The sequence below is a fragment of the Schistocerca piceifrons genome, chromosome 9 (genome assembly GCF_021461385.2).
Source record: "Schistocerca piceifrons isolate TAMUIC-IGC-003096 chromosome 9, iqSchPice1.1, whole genome shotgun sequence".
NCBI lineage: Eukaryota > Metazoa > Arthropoda > Insecta > Orthoptera > Acrididae > Schistocerca > Schistocerca piceifrons.
The window spans coordinates 200,664,604-200,680,411 of NC_060146.1; the positions used below are offsets into that span (position 1 = coordinate 200,664,604).

Consider the following 15,808-nt stretch of genomic DNA (forward strand, 5'->3'; position numbering starts at 1 on the left):
CTTGTGACCATATCGGCTGGACCCTGGAAGACTCGAAAACTGTGGCCCGGTCACATGAGTCCCGATTTCAATTGGTAAGAGCTGATAGTAAAGTTCGAGTATGGCGTAGGCCCCCACCAAGCCATGGCCCCAAGTTGTCAACAAGGCACTGTGCAAGCTGGTGATTTCTCCATAGTGGTGTGGGCTGTGTTTACATGGAATGGAGTAGGTCAACTGGGTCAACTGAACCACAACAGACCATTGGCAGCCATTCATGGGCCTCATGTTCCCAAACATGTCACTTGGCCACAATTTTTCCTGATTGGTTTGAAGAACATTCTGGAGAATCTGAGTGAATGTTTTAACCAGTCAGATGGCCCGATATGAATCCCATCGAACATTCATGGGATCGAGGGATCAGTTCGTGCACAAAATCCTGCACCAGCAACAGTTTCGCAGGTCTGGACGGCTATACAGGGAACATGGCTCAGTATTTCTGTAGCAGACTTCCTGCGACTTGTTGAGTCCACGCCATGTTGAGTTGTTGTACTGAGCTGGGGAAAAAATGATGATGGTTTGGTTTATGGGGCGCTCAACTGCGCCGTTATCAGCGCCCATACAAATTCCCAACCTTTGCTCAGTCCAATCTCGACACTTTCATAAATGATGAGTACAACACAAACACCCAGTGAACTGGAGGCAGGAGAAACGGGCAAAAAGAGGTTCGGCACGGTACTAGGAGCTATCCCATGACTTCCGTCACCTGAGCGTGCAGTGTTGTACAACAGTTGATTCTAATTTAACCAGTGCAAAACCATCTTTGGGGCAACGGCCTTGCCGCAGTGGATACACCGGTTCCCGTCAGATCACTGAAGTTAAGCGCTGTTGGGCGTGGCCGGCACTGGGATGGGTGACCGTCCGGGCCGCCATGCGCTGTTGCGATTTTTCGGGGTGCACTCAGTCTCGTGATGCCAACTGATGGGCTACTCGACCGAATAGTAGCGGCTCCGGTCAAAGAAAACCATCATAACGACCGGGAGAGTGGTGTGCTGACCACACGCCCCTCCTATCCGCATCCTCAGCTGAGTATGATACGGCGGTCGGATGGTCCCGATGGACCACTTGTGGCCTGAAGACGGAGTGCGGATTGCTAAAACCATCTTTGAAATTGTGGCATTAATCAAGAAATCAATTTTTTAAAAATCAGATACAGGATAGCGCACAGAATGTGTCGCTAATTTGTTTTTGAATAAACACTTTACTGTCAAGACAAACCCAAACGAACTTACACTACCATTGAAAAAGCACGTTAGATAATTGGTCTAACTCAGGATACGCCCAATATGTCCATTTTCATTCCTATCTTCCTTCACATCATGGAAGTGTTAACACTTTGGCACAAAAAAATGGTTCAAATGGCTCTGAGCACTATGGGACTTAACTGCTGAGGTCATCAGTCCCCTAGAACTTAGAACTACTTAAAGCTAACTAACCTAAGGACACCACACACATCCACGCCCGAGGCAGGATTCGAACCTGCGACCGTAGCGGTCGCGCGATTCCAGACTGTAGCGCCTAGAACCGCTCGGCCACGCCGGCCGGCCACACTTTGGCACAAGTGTTCTGTAATGTCACTACAGGCCTGAAGAATACCGCGTCTGGGCTCCATTAAATCTTGTGGACGTTTCGAGAAATTTTTTTTCCTTTCGGTATCCCCAACAAAAGAAGTCCCATGCGTTGAAGTATGGACTATAGGGGAGCCAAAATTGACCGTTATCGAAACGACGTGGAAATCTGAGTGAAATGACCCGTGTATCGAAATGCTCGTGTAAGAAATCCAACAGTGTCTGCGGTATGTGGCCTTGCTACAGCTTGCATGAGCTACTGCGTGTTGAAGGACCACGCAGTAGCAATAATCTCTGAAGAAAGTTATTGCTGCGTACTGTTTAGTTTCTTCCAATAAGTCCGTGACGGAAATTGTGACCCATGCTGTAATCCTCGGAGCATGATAATGTCGTTCATGAAGCACTTGCGAATGGCTGGTAGCCCTAAAGGGTACATCATGTTTGTTAAACGCACCGTCCAAATGGAAATGTGCCGCCTCGTCTGGAAACCAAATGTTGAGAGAGTGTTCCCAATCTTCCGTCGAACGGGCGAACAGTAGTATCTGTCCTCTGCGACTGTGGGACAACGAACAGCAACTTTGGACGTGTGCTGTAGAGACATGAACTGAGACCAGTGTTCTGGCCCGCCACCAAGGTACGAGATATGTTGCGCCCTGTTAAAGACTGTAACGTATTACTATCTTTACGTCGTTTCTCATCGAGCCATATACGTTATCTCGCATTTCTAGCTGCTTCTCTCACACAAATAATGATAAAAATTCAGAAATTTTGGGTCGTCACCAGCCCACGCCCTTCCTAACCATTTAGAAAAAAAAAAACGGAGCTGGAAAATTATTAGTTTCAATTACATTAATAATTTAATTACGAGTATGCAAATTTCTTTAAGTAGCCAGATAAATAGCACCCCAGGTCGTGCATGAAGCAACTTGATTAATTCAGGATTGGAAATCGGAGTAAGTGGGTAAGATCAACACGACAGAATTTATCTTTCACGTAGATTATTTATTGAATGTAAGTATTTGGTTGCACATCCTAACTACACATAACTGGTGCCTGACTAGAAATGTTTAAGTAAGAATTAGGTGAGAATGTAACAGAGCAGAATTTGACTACAGCAAGAAGAAACACAGAAAACGGGGGTGGGAGACAGTGATACTATCATCTCCTTTGCATTCATACCACAAAAATATCTCAGTGAGATTCGCTTTACGATTCTGCGCATGCACTATTCTGGACAGAGGCTTAACCAATGAACGAGGTTGTGCGATAATTATTAAACATACTAACTGCGTCTGCTGCTTGCAAACGGCCGAACTAGAGCACGTGGTGCATTCTGATTCAAACTGTTGTACTGCTTTGTAGAAAGCGCACGAAAGAACAGATATTCTTGCAGAAATTATAGCTCATTAAACAAGCAAACTTAAAATAAAGCCTATTGCAGTGCCGTAGTGGACAAGAAGGGTCATTTATTACAAAACACGTGGCACAAAATCTACACACAAAGACAAAAGCAACTTCCACAAAATATAAGATTAAAAGTCATACTCGCTTCGACACAGTATTACACTCACGTACGGTTGAAGTGATCCTGACCAGCTTTTCCTAAACAGATTTACCGTTTGAAAATCTACTTCATCGTTGTTCAAAATGAACAAAGTAACTTCCACACTTTTAACTCAACCACCCAAAAATCGCGTGTTTAAAGCAATATAATTATGGCACATTCGGAAAAATAACTCGCTTCACACGCTTCAGCTAAGCTGAAGTTCTTAAGTATTTCAACAGTTAAATACAACGAAGTCGTAACTCAACCTGCTTCCTATCACCTGAAACGCCCCTTAAGAGCTACGATCCATGCTCACCAAGCTTTCACCGAAGAGTGCCGTTCTCCCTTTCGAGATTACCTAGCTCCCCGTGCAGCGGAAGCTACCAGAGGGGTAGCCCTCCGTCACCAACCTCACACACAAAAACAGCTTTCGACTAAGATGGGTAAACATCTCTGTTCAGATATTGGAAACCTAAGTTGGTCATCCTGTGCTCTCCTTCGCACGAGAAGTAACATCGTCTGCTTCGAGCAGACGATGACCAAACTCAGCGTTTCCCACAAAACAAAACCGAAATCCCACATTGAAACACACATATATCATACAATAGACCTTACTTGAGTGCTCAGTCTTTCTGGAAGAGTTCATGAATTGAGCTAAAATCAGGTAGTAAAGTGAATAAGCTGTATCGAATTCGACAAGCGTCTTATGAAACGACTTGACAGAGACGTTTCATCACGTCGTAACTCTTCAAGTGCTCGGTGTGTATGCGGCACCAATAGGCCAGACAATTCGCACGGTTGGAGAGCGTGGTAGCGGGGACACCCGACATATTAAACAAAGACAGCTTGACAATTCGGCCCCAGCTGAGGACTGCCTGGAGAACGGACACAAAATACAGTTCGAAAGACGACGATGGCGGAGATGGCCATAGAAAGCTCGAGAATTTTATTCGAGTAAACGCGGCTTGAAAACGAGCAGAGGTAATCCTATACGGCTACGTCCAGAGGTCACCTTTAAGAATCCGATGAGCAGAGCGTCCGGTTATGCCCAGCTGCACCGCTGACTTTCTGCAACATTTGCTGGGGCTTCTCTGTACGGCAACTCTTACTGCTTCAGTATTCTCCGGTGAGCAAGCAGGCTTCGTCCGAGGTCGATTCGCTTCCAGCTTTGATCCTTCCCGTACGATGGATCATACAGCCTGTGAATGGTTCTCCTGCAAGCGGCCCACCGTGTGTTAAACTTACTACGTTTACATGCGCTCCCAAAACTGATTTCGTCAACAAATTAACCAATACCCCTTCTAGTTGGTCACATGAACACTGCAAAACCGATTAGTGTAATCCGTTTCTAGCTACTGGCTTTCCACTTCAATATTTATTTTTTCTCCCATGTAAACACGCAACTTTCTCAAACGTGGTTCGGCTGTTGAGTTATATCTTGTTTTCAAAATATCCGACTAACATGGACAGAGTAACTTATTGTGCAATCGATAAACCATGAAGTAGACCACCTGTTTTCCCGACGCCATGGAAAACTGTACATTTGTGGTACAGTCCTATGGTACCAAACTACTGAGGTCATCGGTCCCTAGGCTTGCACACTACTTAATCTAAGTTAAACTAACTTCCGGTAAGGACAACGCACACACCCATGCCCGAGGGAGGACTCGAACCTCCGACGGGGGCAGCTGCGCGAACCGTGGCAACGTGCCCCGACCGCTCGGCTACCCTGCCGACGCCCTGTTTCAATCAGTTAGCATATCCGCTTTAGACCTTGAGATGTAAACATAATACTGAGAAAAGGTTTCCGAAATTTTCGGAAAATGTGTCTCATGTGAACATAGTGACTCTGTCGAAAACGCCACTTAGTCGCAACAGGACTTTCGTTTCGTGAGAAAGTAGTTACCGCCGACCGCTGCTGCGTTGTCCATTCTCGACCACGTTGTAAACATCTACGTGATTACTCAAATTCAGAATAAAGTTCGTGGCGGAGGGGTCAATGAACCACCTTTAAGCTGTCTCTCTCTACCGTTCCACTCTCGAACGGAGGGCGGGAAAAACGAGCACTTAAATTGTTCTGTGCCAGCCCCGAATTCTCTTATTTTATCGTGTGTAGGTGGGTGCCAATAGCATGTTTTCGCAATAGGAGGAGAAAACTGGTAATTGAAATTTCGTGAGAAGATCCCGTCGCAACGAAAAATTCCATTGTTTTAATTATTGCCACTCCAATTCACGAATCATGTCTGTGGCACCAACTCCCTTATTTCGCTATAATACATAAGGAGCTGCCCTTCTTTGAACTCTTCGGATGTCATCCGTCAGTCCCACCTGACGCGGATCCCACACGGCACAGCAGTACTCCAGAATAGGGCGGACAAGCGCGGTGTAAGCAGTCTCTTTAGTAGACCCGTTGCACCTTCTAAGAGTTCTGCCAATGAATCGCAGTCTTTGGTTTGCTCCACCCGCAACATTATCTATGTGATCATTCCAATTTAGGTTCCGAAAGTAAGATCCGATCGGTCGCGAAATAAAAACCGTAGTAGCGAAAATGAAAAGTGTTTTATTTGCAATAGTTAGCCTCTCCTTCCAGCAACGTCTGTAGACAGTCACCGCTCCGTCAAGAGACATTTGTCGTAGCATTGTACTAACTTTCCAATAACCTCGTCATAGAAGGCAACCGCCTGCACTTTCCGCCGATTCTCTACGCTGATCTGCAGTTCGTTGTCTGTGCCAAAACGTTGACTTCATAGCCAGCGGTTCCCGTCAGCAGAGGTGAAAATCAGAGGTAGCAAAGTCCAGGCTGCATGGCAGGTGATCAAACACTTCGCCTCGAAAACGCTGCAGGGCCGTCCTCATCGCCCCTGCAGTGTGCGGCCGAGAACTGTCACGAGGAAGGAAATGCACGACACTTATGTTGTGTCGACCGCATCCAACCAGGCGAAATCTCTCAAGGGCGCTCATTTTTGGCGGGAGGTACTGTTTTCTAGGCGTCTGTACGTGCTCACTGTGCGCTCAGAACTGAAAAGACAAACCTGACGCGATCACCGGGCATATTAGAGGCAGTGTACATCACACCCATGCAAAGCTTCATCGGATTTTCCACTGTGGTTACCATTTTGCGACCGATCGGACCTTACTTTCGGAATAGGCCTCGTAGGCAAATGTACTCTACATTATATTTTGGTGTTGCGATTTATTTCCCGTCAGTGTGTTAGTCACTGTTTTATATCCTGCCTGAAGTATGTTAGGTGATAGTCCGTTTCTCCCTTCGTTTTTCTTTCTGAGAGAGATAATGCCTTTGGCCGTCATTTGTTGTGAATGCGAAGTAATGATCTAATATTTGAGGTAACTATTCCCACAAAATGTGTCCTTACACGCTAGAGAGAGTGCCACCCCCCCCCCCCCCTTTCTCTCGGGGTGACCCAATTCTGTATCAACATCTACAGGGTTATTACAAATGATTGAAGCGATTTCACAGCTCTACAATAACTTTATTATTTGAGATATTTTCACAATGCTTTGCACGCACATACAAAAACTCAAAAAGTTTTTTTAGGCATTCACAAATGTTCGATGTGTGCCCCTTTAGTGATTCGGCAGACATCAAGCCGATAATCAAGTTCCTCCCACACTCGGCGCAGCATGTCCCCATCAATGAGTTCGAAAGCATCGTTGATGTGAGCTCGCAGTTCTGGCACGTTTCTTGGCAGAGGAGGTTTAAACACTGAATCTTTCACATAACCCCACAGAAAGAAATCGCATGGGGTTAAGTCGGGAGAGCGTGGAGGCCATGACATGAATTGCTGGTCATGATCTCCACCACGACCGACCCATCGGTTTTCCAATCTCCTGTTTAAGAAATGCCGAACATCATGATGGTAGTGCGGTGGAGCACCATCCTGTTGAAAGATGAAATCGGCGCTGTCGGTCTCCAGTTGTGGCATGAGCCACTTTTCCAGCATGTCCAGATACACGTGTCCTGTAACGTTGTTTTTCGCAGAAGAAAAAGGGGCCGTAAACTTTAAACCGTGAGATTGCACAAAACACGTTAACTTTTGGTGAATTGCGAATTTGCTGCACGAATGCGCGAGGATTCTCTACCGCCCAGATTCGTACATTGTGTGTGTTCACTTCACCATTAAGAAAAAATGTTGCTTCATCACTGAAAACAAGTTTCGCACTGAACGCATCCTCTTCCATGAGCTGTTGCAACCGCGCCGAAAATTCAAAGCGTTTGACTTTGTCATCGGGTGTCAGGGCTTGTAGCAATTGTAAACGGTAAGGCTTCTGCTTTAGCCTTTTCCGCAAGATTTTCCAAACCGTCGGCTGTGGTACGTTTAGCTCCCTGCTTGCTTTATTCGTCGACTTCCGCGGGCTACACGTGAAACTTGCCCGCACGCGTTCAACCGTTTCATCGCTCACTGCAGGCCGACCCGTTGATTTCCCCTTACAGAGGCATCCAGAAGCTTTAAACTGCGCATACCATCGCCGAATGGAGTTAGCAGTTGGTGGATCTTTGTTGAACTTCGTCCTGGAGTATCGTTGCAGTGTTATGACTGACTGATGTGAGTGCATTTCAAGCACGACATACGCTTTCTCGGCTCCTGTCGCCATTTTGTCTCACTGCACTCTCGAGCGCTCTGGCGGCAGAAACCTGAAGTGCGGCTTCAGCCGAACAAAACTTTACGAGTTTTTCTACGTATCTGTAGTGTGTCGTGACCATATGTCAATGAATGGAGCTACAGTGAATTTATGAAATCGCTTCAATCATTTGTAAAGCCCTGTATTTTGATTCTTTGGAGACCCAGAAGTTTACATTTTAATTTTACCTGGATTTGGTATTGTTTCACACATTGTATGCCAAGAAAGGGGCAAAATTGAATCAATCGGAACACTAGGTATAATCTATGCCATACTATCAATTGGTATTGTATGAGCACATCATATATTTACAGTAAGAATGGATGACAAGTTTATATTTTAACCCTAATAAAATAAACAACTGTTTTAACCAATAATATTCAGTTGTATCAATCGTGCCGACCGCGGTGGCCGAGCAGTTATATGCGCTTCAGTCCGGAACCGCGCGACTGCTACGGTCGCAGGTTCGAATCCTGCCGCGGGTATGGATGTGTGTGATGTCCTTAGGCTAGTTAGGTTTAAGCATTGTAAGTGACTGATGCCCTCAATATGTCAACTCCCATAGTGCTCAGAGCCACTTGAACCATTTGTATCAATCGTATAACCGCGGCTGCTGGCACGAATTATCCCGGTACTAAATCAATTGCTAAATCCAAGATCACTTGATAATTAAATCAAATTACTGCAAGAAGACCATTTAGTTTAACAAAACTTACTCATAATACAAGGAAAAAAGTGAATGAACAAGCAAGAACAAAACTTTTAGGAGCAAATACGAGGGCCGTTCAGAAAGTAACCTCTGGTTGATTTAAAAAATACACCAAGTTAAATAAAAATATTTTAATATATACATCTTACAACTACATCTTTGCACTATTTTTCTACATAGTCTCCATAGCGATTGAGGCACTTATCGTATCTCTTCACAAGCTTTGAAATTCCTTCTGCATAAAAATCACCCGCTTGTGCCTGGAGCCAGCCTGTGACCGCATCTTTGAGCTCTTCGTCGTCATCAAACCGCTGTGACCCGAGACATTTCTTCAAATGCATGAAGAGGTGATAATCACTTGGCGCCAGGTCTGGGCTGTAAGGTGGATGGTTGATAACGTCCCACTTGAAGGACTCAAGAAGGGCCGTTGTTCTGCGAGCAGAGTGAGGACGGGCGTTATCGTGCAAAAAAACGATACTGGAAGTCAGCATACCACGGCGTTTGTTCTGTATAGCCCGTCGTAACTTTTTTATTGTTTCACAGTACACGTCTTGATTAATGGTCGTACCATGTTCCATGAATTCAACCAACAACAACCCTTTGGCATACCAAAACACCGTTGCCATCAGTTTTCTGGCAGAAAAATCTTGCGAGGCTTTTCTTGGTTTGGTAGGCGAATTTGAATGTGCCCACATCTTTGATTGTTCTTTTGTCTCAGGGTTCACGTACTTAATCCAGGTTTCGTCACCGGTCACGATTCTGTTTAACAATGGTTCTCCTTCGTCCTCATAACGTGACAGAAAGTCTAATGCAGAGGCCATTCTTTGAGTTTTGTGGTGGTCGGTAAGAATTTTGGGCACCCATCGTGCACAGAACTTACGGTAACCCAATCTTGCTGTCACTATTTCGTACAAGAGAGTCTTAGAAATCTGTGGAAACCCAGTAGACAACTCCGACATTGAGAAACGTCGATTTTCACGAACTTTTCCATCAACTGTCTGAACGAGTTCGTCAGTCACCAATGATGGTCTACCACTCCTCTCTTCATCATGAACGTTTTCTCGTCCACTTTTAAATAAACGTACCCATTCATGGACAACTCCTTCACTCATAACTCTTGGTCCGTACACGGCACAAAGCTCACGATGAATAGCTGCTGCAGAATATCCTTTGGCTGTAAAAAACCTTATGACAGCACGCACTTCACATTTGGCGGGGTTTTCTATTGCAGCACACATTCCAAACTGCCACAAAAACTAAACTAGCGCAGGTACGACGTTCACTCGACCACGGCTTGATGCCGACTGACCTGTTGAGTGCGTGAACGCACAGATGGCGTCGCTACTCCCCCCACAACCCGCACTGTGACCAATCGGAGGTTACTTTCTGAACCGCCCTCGTAATACGAAATTTAAAAATTAACCAACATAAGAGAAAAGAATACTAATATTTAAAGAAAATAAAAGAGAAAACAAATAGTAACAAAAAAAGAATAAGAATCACGCCCCCGTTCGTGTCCACAACAATATCTCTCTCTCTCTCTCTCTCTCTCTCTCTCTCTCTCTCTCTCTCTCTCTCTCCCTCCCTCCCTCCCTCCCTCCCTCCCCCCCCCCTCCCTCCCCCCCCCTCCCTCCCACCGATCCACCAGCCTCCAACTTATGATTTTTTTTAGATTGTTGCGGGACTTTAGAGAGATCCTACAAATTTTCATTTGACATCGATACTAGCCATATCGCTGTATTAAGGTCGATTACTGTCACCTATGTTTAGACATCGATGATGAAATCGAAATCTGTGTCGATGATTCGCCAACACTGCACATGCCTTGGAGCAATCTGTTAGGAATAGGATAGGTGCCCTGGTCGCAGGAGAGAGAGAGAGAGAGAGAGAGAGAGAGAGAGAGATACACTCAAGGCCAAGGCCGCAATGTGATAGGCGGTGTATCGGTTACCCCCAGAGTGAGGCGATATTTGAGCGCGCGAAGGTTGTAGGTCTACTTTACAGCACTGCTCAGCCTCTGCAGGCGGTCCACGCCCCACAGCAGGTACACGGGGACACCGGAATCCGGACTGGAAGTTCATAAGGCACCGTCTTGTCACTGTGGAGGAGGGTGTATGTCGTTGCGTACTCCATCATACCGCACCATTTTCCTTCGCACTTGTGAATGGTAAACCAGGAAGGATGATTATTACTCATCTTCATAAGACTGAATTTCTCCAATTTTACTGTCGTTATCATGTCCAACCTTCCTACTGTCCATTTCGTACAGCAAAAAGTCGCAGTTGCAGAAGTAAAAGATAACTTCAACAGCGGGGTTATAGCTCAGAAGTGAAAGGATGCCACTGATACGATGTGCTGGTGACATTGCACTCCTCAGCGAAACCGAATGTGCTTAATCATTTTTACTGTAATTCAAAGAAAAATTAAACAACTTAATCTGGAAAACCAGTATGTAATACCTATAATGAAATCAATCCCTCTGAAATTTAGTCACTCTCGTGAGCACCGAGTTCTATGGGCCTGATAACATTCCCTATGAAAAAAAAGCCAATGAAATACATTTTTCTTATCTCTTGAGTCGCAACTGATGTAACCTTGGTATTCTGTTCTCTCCACAGTAGGCATACAAGGTATTTAATCTTGGCTCAGTGAAGTGCAATGCCGGCTGTAAAATAGCTTCATACAAATAATGTCAGTAGATTAGTTGATAAATGAATAACCTTGCAAATCTTCAGCGATTTTGGATATTGGGTCAGTGCTGTGCAGTGCTGCCTGCATTAAAGCTGTTACAAACATGTCCGCAGCCTGTGGTTTTGTGGCTAGCGTTGCTACCTCTGGATCACGTGGTCCTGGGTTCAATTCCCGGCTGGGTTGAGGATTTCCTCTGCCCAGGGACTGAGTGTGTTGCCCGAAACATTTCATCATCATCATCATCATCATCCGTGACAGTGGCTGGATTGGACTGTGTGAAAAAAGTTGGACTGTGTACGGGCACTGATGACCGCGTAGTTGAGCGACCCACAAACCAATAATCATCATCATCATCATCATCATCATCATCATCATCATCATCATCTACAAAAATTAATACTTTTCTGATTCTGGCACATTAAATTTTTTCTTACTCTGATTGAAAAAATCATTTCTTTTAAATAATATTCATCGAATTTAAATAAATACGATGTGGAAGAGGGTGAGGTTCTGATAAGGGGATATGCTAAGACCGACTGGTTCAGTTTAAAACTTTTATTCAAAATAAAGTTTCTCCTTCACAAAATGTGATATGAAACATTTTACATTAACTTCAAAATCAGTGAACGTGTTAATTGTTCTACAGTTCTCATTTACTGACGCAATTAAAAACACTTGGATTGTTACATGACAAAAAGTCTAACATCGTTAAATAAATAGGTCCCAGAATTTAAGTTGTCCGTATCAGGATTACAAAACACACAAAATATTACAAATCGGGCATACAAAATCAACCTATACACTATAGCTGATGGCAAATACTTTGTTCCTACATTCAAGGGTCAGTACTGTAAAATTAGCAAAATCTACATAGCGTTGCTGCAGACTTGAAACTAAATATACAAAATTTCATTAGCTTGCAAAACAGTGTTATGCTGCGTCCATAGGCCAACAGCTGAATTCTCACAGCCAGCCACTCGCTGTAAGTCTTAGAGCCTACCTTTAACAGAGTGCAGCGGCACCTGCCAACTGCGCTCCGCGCGCCCCTACCTACAATCGATTCTGCCCCTCAGGCAACATCTTTGGTTCAGTGGTGTCAAAGATACAATCTGTTCTACATGTGATAACCATTTCATGTCATTTTTCATGGACCCCTCACAAAGTAACGAGGAGTCGCAGAATTAAGACTAGCGATATACACTGTCTTGTCACGTTAATGTGACCACCTGTAAAGCGCCTGAATAAGAACCTCTTGCGGCACGGACCGCAGTAAGACGTGCAGGAAGCGAGTCAATGAGGTTCTGCGAGGTACCTATACGGAATACGGATGTGCAGGCATGTGCTGTGCCCGGCTGCGCTATGTTTCTCTGTTGAGGATTCATGGCAGTAACAGCCCGATAGAGTGGGTCCCACAGATTCTAGATTGGGTTTAAATCCGGCGAGTCTAATGGCCAGGGAAGTAAGGTAACCTCATCCTGGTGCTCTTTGAACCATTCACGTACACTGTGAGCTGTAAGACATATTGCATTGTAGGTGTCACAGTGCCCGGGATTAGCAAACTTCATGCAGGAATAGACACGGTGTTTCCACAATACCTTCCAGAATTACATCACCAAGGGAATGCCACGAAAACATTCCCCACATCATGACCCTAACTCCTCTGGCCTGGATTGTTCCGCCGATGATTATTGGAGGTGCTTGTTTTCAATCCGGTGGAGCATAAAACACCATTCACCTGAAAAGGCCAACTGTCGCTACTGAGTGGACGGCCAGTACGACAATAGCGTGAAAACTCCAGCCTTAGTCGCCGACGAACAGCAGTCAGCATACTGCAGACTCCCTCCCATACACGATCGCTGAACGGTTGTTGAGGAAACACTGTACGTAGCTCACTGACTCATCTGGGCAGTCGTTCCTGAACAGTTTCACGTCTGAAATAATAATTAAATCGAAACCCTTAGCTGCCGACAAGTGTTGTTGATATACATCAATGGGGACAGCTGAAAATGTGTGCCCCGACCGGGACTCGAACCCAGGATCTCCTGCTTACATGGCAGACGCTCAATCCATCTGAGCCACCGAGGTCATTTATCCCTTGCACGCTTCCCGTGAGACCCACATTCCCAACTGTCGATAACCTACATTCGTAGTGTTACTAATAGATATTTGCCCATTCACTCATTACTCGCGCTAGACTAAGCTCACGAGTCACGAGAGAGTTCGGGCAAAGCGTGCGCATTCGCACAGAAGGAGGTCAATGGCCGGGTAGCCTTTAATTATATGAAGATGCTATCTGACAGATACCATTGATTACTGTGCAGCTTCTATGGAATGAAATGATAATTAAATCGAAACCCTTAGCTGCCGCGAGGTGGTGTTGATATACCGGGTGATCAAAAAGTCAGTATAAATTTGAAAACTGAATAAATCACGGAATAATGTAGATAGAGAGGTACAAATTGACACACATGCTTGGAATGACATGCGGTTTTATTAGAATCGAAAAAATACAACAGTTCAAAAAATGCCCGACAGATGGCGCTTCATCTGATCAGAATAGCAATAATTAGCATAACAAAGTAAGACAAAGCAAAGATGATGTTCTTTACAGGAAATGCTCAATATGTCCACCACCATTCCTCAACAATGTAGTCGAGGAATAATGTTGTCAACAGCACTGTAATGCATTTCCGGAGTTATGGTGAGGCATTCGTGTCGGATGTTGTCCTTCAGCATCCCTAGAGATGTCGATCGATCACGATACACTTGCGACTTCAGGTAACCCCAAAGCCAATAATCGCAGTGACTGAGGTCTGGGGACCTGGGAGGCCAAGCATGACGAAAGTGGCGGCTGAGCACAACACGATCATCACCAAACGACGCGCGCAAGAGATCTTTCACGCGTCTAGCAATATGGTGTGTTTTTTTGTTCTAATAAAACCCCATGTCCTTCCAAGCATGTATGTCAATTTTTACCTCTCTATCTACATTATTCCGTGGTTTATTACGTTTTCAAATTTATACTGATTTTTTGATCACCCAGTACATCAATGGAGATAGCTGAAAATGTATTCCCGGACCGGCTGACGTATATCAACACCACCTGTCGGCAGCTAAGGGTTTCAATTTAATTATTTCATTCTAGAGAAGCTGCACGGTCATCAGTGGCATCTGTTCCTTGGGGAACCTTCACACTGTTTCACGTCTACTCGCTTGTGCCCACCTCCACAGCCTTCCTTCACCACTTTCATCTATGGGTCGTAGTGCGCTATAGTGGCCCCGATGCTGGCTTTGGATACCGCCATCTTGCCACGCACGGTATACTTTAACCACAGTGGCACGCAGTCTGTTTACAAAGTTAACCGTATCGAAAATGCTCCCACACTGCGCCCAAAAGCCAATGATCATACCCTTCCGGAGGCCAGATAAAAATGCTCCGTTTCCTGATTACGACAACGGTGCACTATTTTCCGCGTCCACCCGACTTGCTTCGCTGCCAATACGAACTATACAGTCTGTCGCCTTCGCTATTCAGCATCCACAGTACGTGGAGAAAGCAATAAAAGTCAGTAATAAATTCAGGAAGGAAATGCATTGTTAACTTAGGAGTATCCATTTTTGCTATATTGGATGGTGGGAGATCAGCCGAACGTTGATGTGACACACATCATGGGACAGAGAGATCCACACATGCAGGTGGCGCTAGGTATACAAGGTGCGACAATAAAGTAATCAGACTTACGTGGAAAAAAAAATGCTGCTCACCGTTTTAGTTGTCTTCTTCAAAGTAGTTATGATTGCACTCACTTTTTCCAGCGCTTCTGCCATTGATGGTAACATTTCTGCAACTCATCTTCTGTAATATCCTCCGAGACCCTCGCCACAGCTTTTGTTTGAAAATGCTGTGCCTTCACCGCCGTTTTGACTCTTGGAAATAGAAAAAAGTCGCCCGGAGCGATATCTGGTCGACCATTAATGGTTGAACTGTGTAAGCATTCACGTGAGCACGAACACTGCTACAATCCCGCACTGCATTGATAATGACCTGACACAGGTCGAAATCTGATCTGCGTTGTGACTATAAATGTCATATTCAAGCAACTTAATTCTACGACTGATTGCTGCTCTATCTAACCCAAAGAGATACTTGTTTCAGCATTTTTGGGAATTCAGCCACTAAGGGAGGAAAACACGGGTGATTTTTTTTTTTGAAAATAAATAATTAATAAAGAACTACTGAAGTATTTTTAATGCTACACCTCTAACAACAGGTATTTGACTTTTCGTTTAGAAATAAAATAAATATGCGTGTTTCAGTGTTTCTGAAAATTCAGCCTCTAAAGGAGCGCAATTAGGGAAGGTAAGTTTTTAAAAAAAATATTTCGTTACATCAAAATTATTTAAAAGTTAATTTATGAAAATTGGTAGTTCACTCTCTGTTACATATAAAGAAGTATTTCTTAGGGGGAAGGGGACAAAAGTTGCTATAGAAGTATCTCCACAAGATCGCAAAAGGCATGATTAAAGAAAACTTTCAACTCCAGCTACCAGAATCGCATTTTGGTCAGAAGTATAATCGGAAAAGACCATGCTTATACGGTCTTAACTAGCGTGAAA

At 44.6% G+C, this 15,808-nt stretch overlaps 1 protein-coding gene, 1 non-coding gene and 1 pseudogene across 2 annotated transcripts in view; 1 reads left to right on the forward strand and 2 right to left on the reverse strand.

Moving 5' to 3' along the window:
* The window catches only part of LOC124716855 (ras-related protein Rab-32-like), a 355,100-nt gene that overhangs the window by 122,019 nt on the left and 217,273 nt on the right, over window positions 1-15,808 (reverse strand). The window lies entirely within an intron of this gene.
* Window positions 804-921, forward strand: LOC124717664 (annotated as a pseudogene).
* On the reverse strand, window positions 13,203-13,276 carry Trnat-ugu. The gene has a single exon. It is a non-coding gene; the product is annotated as a tRNA-Thr (tRNA).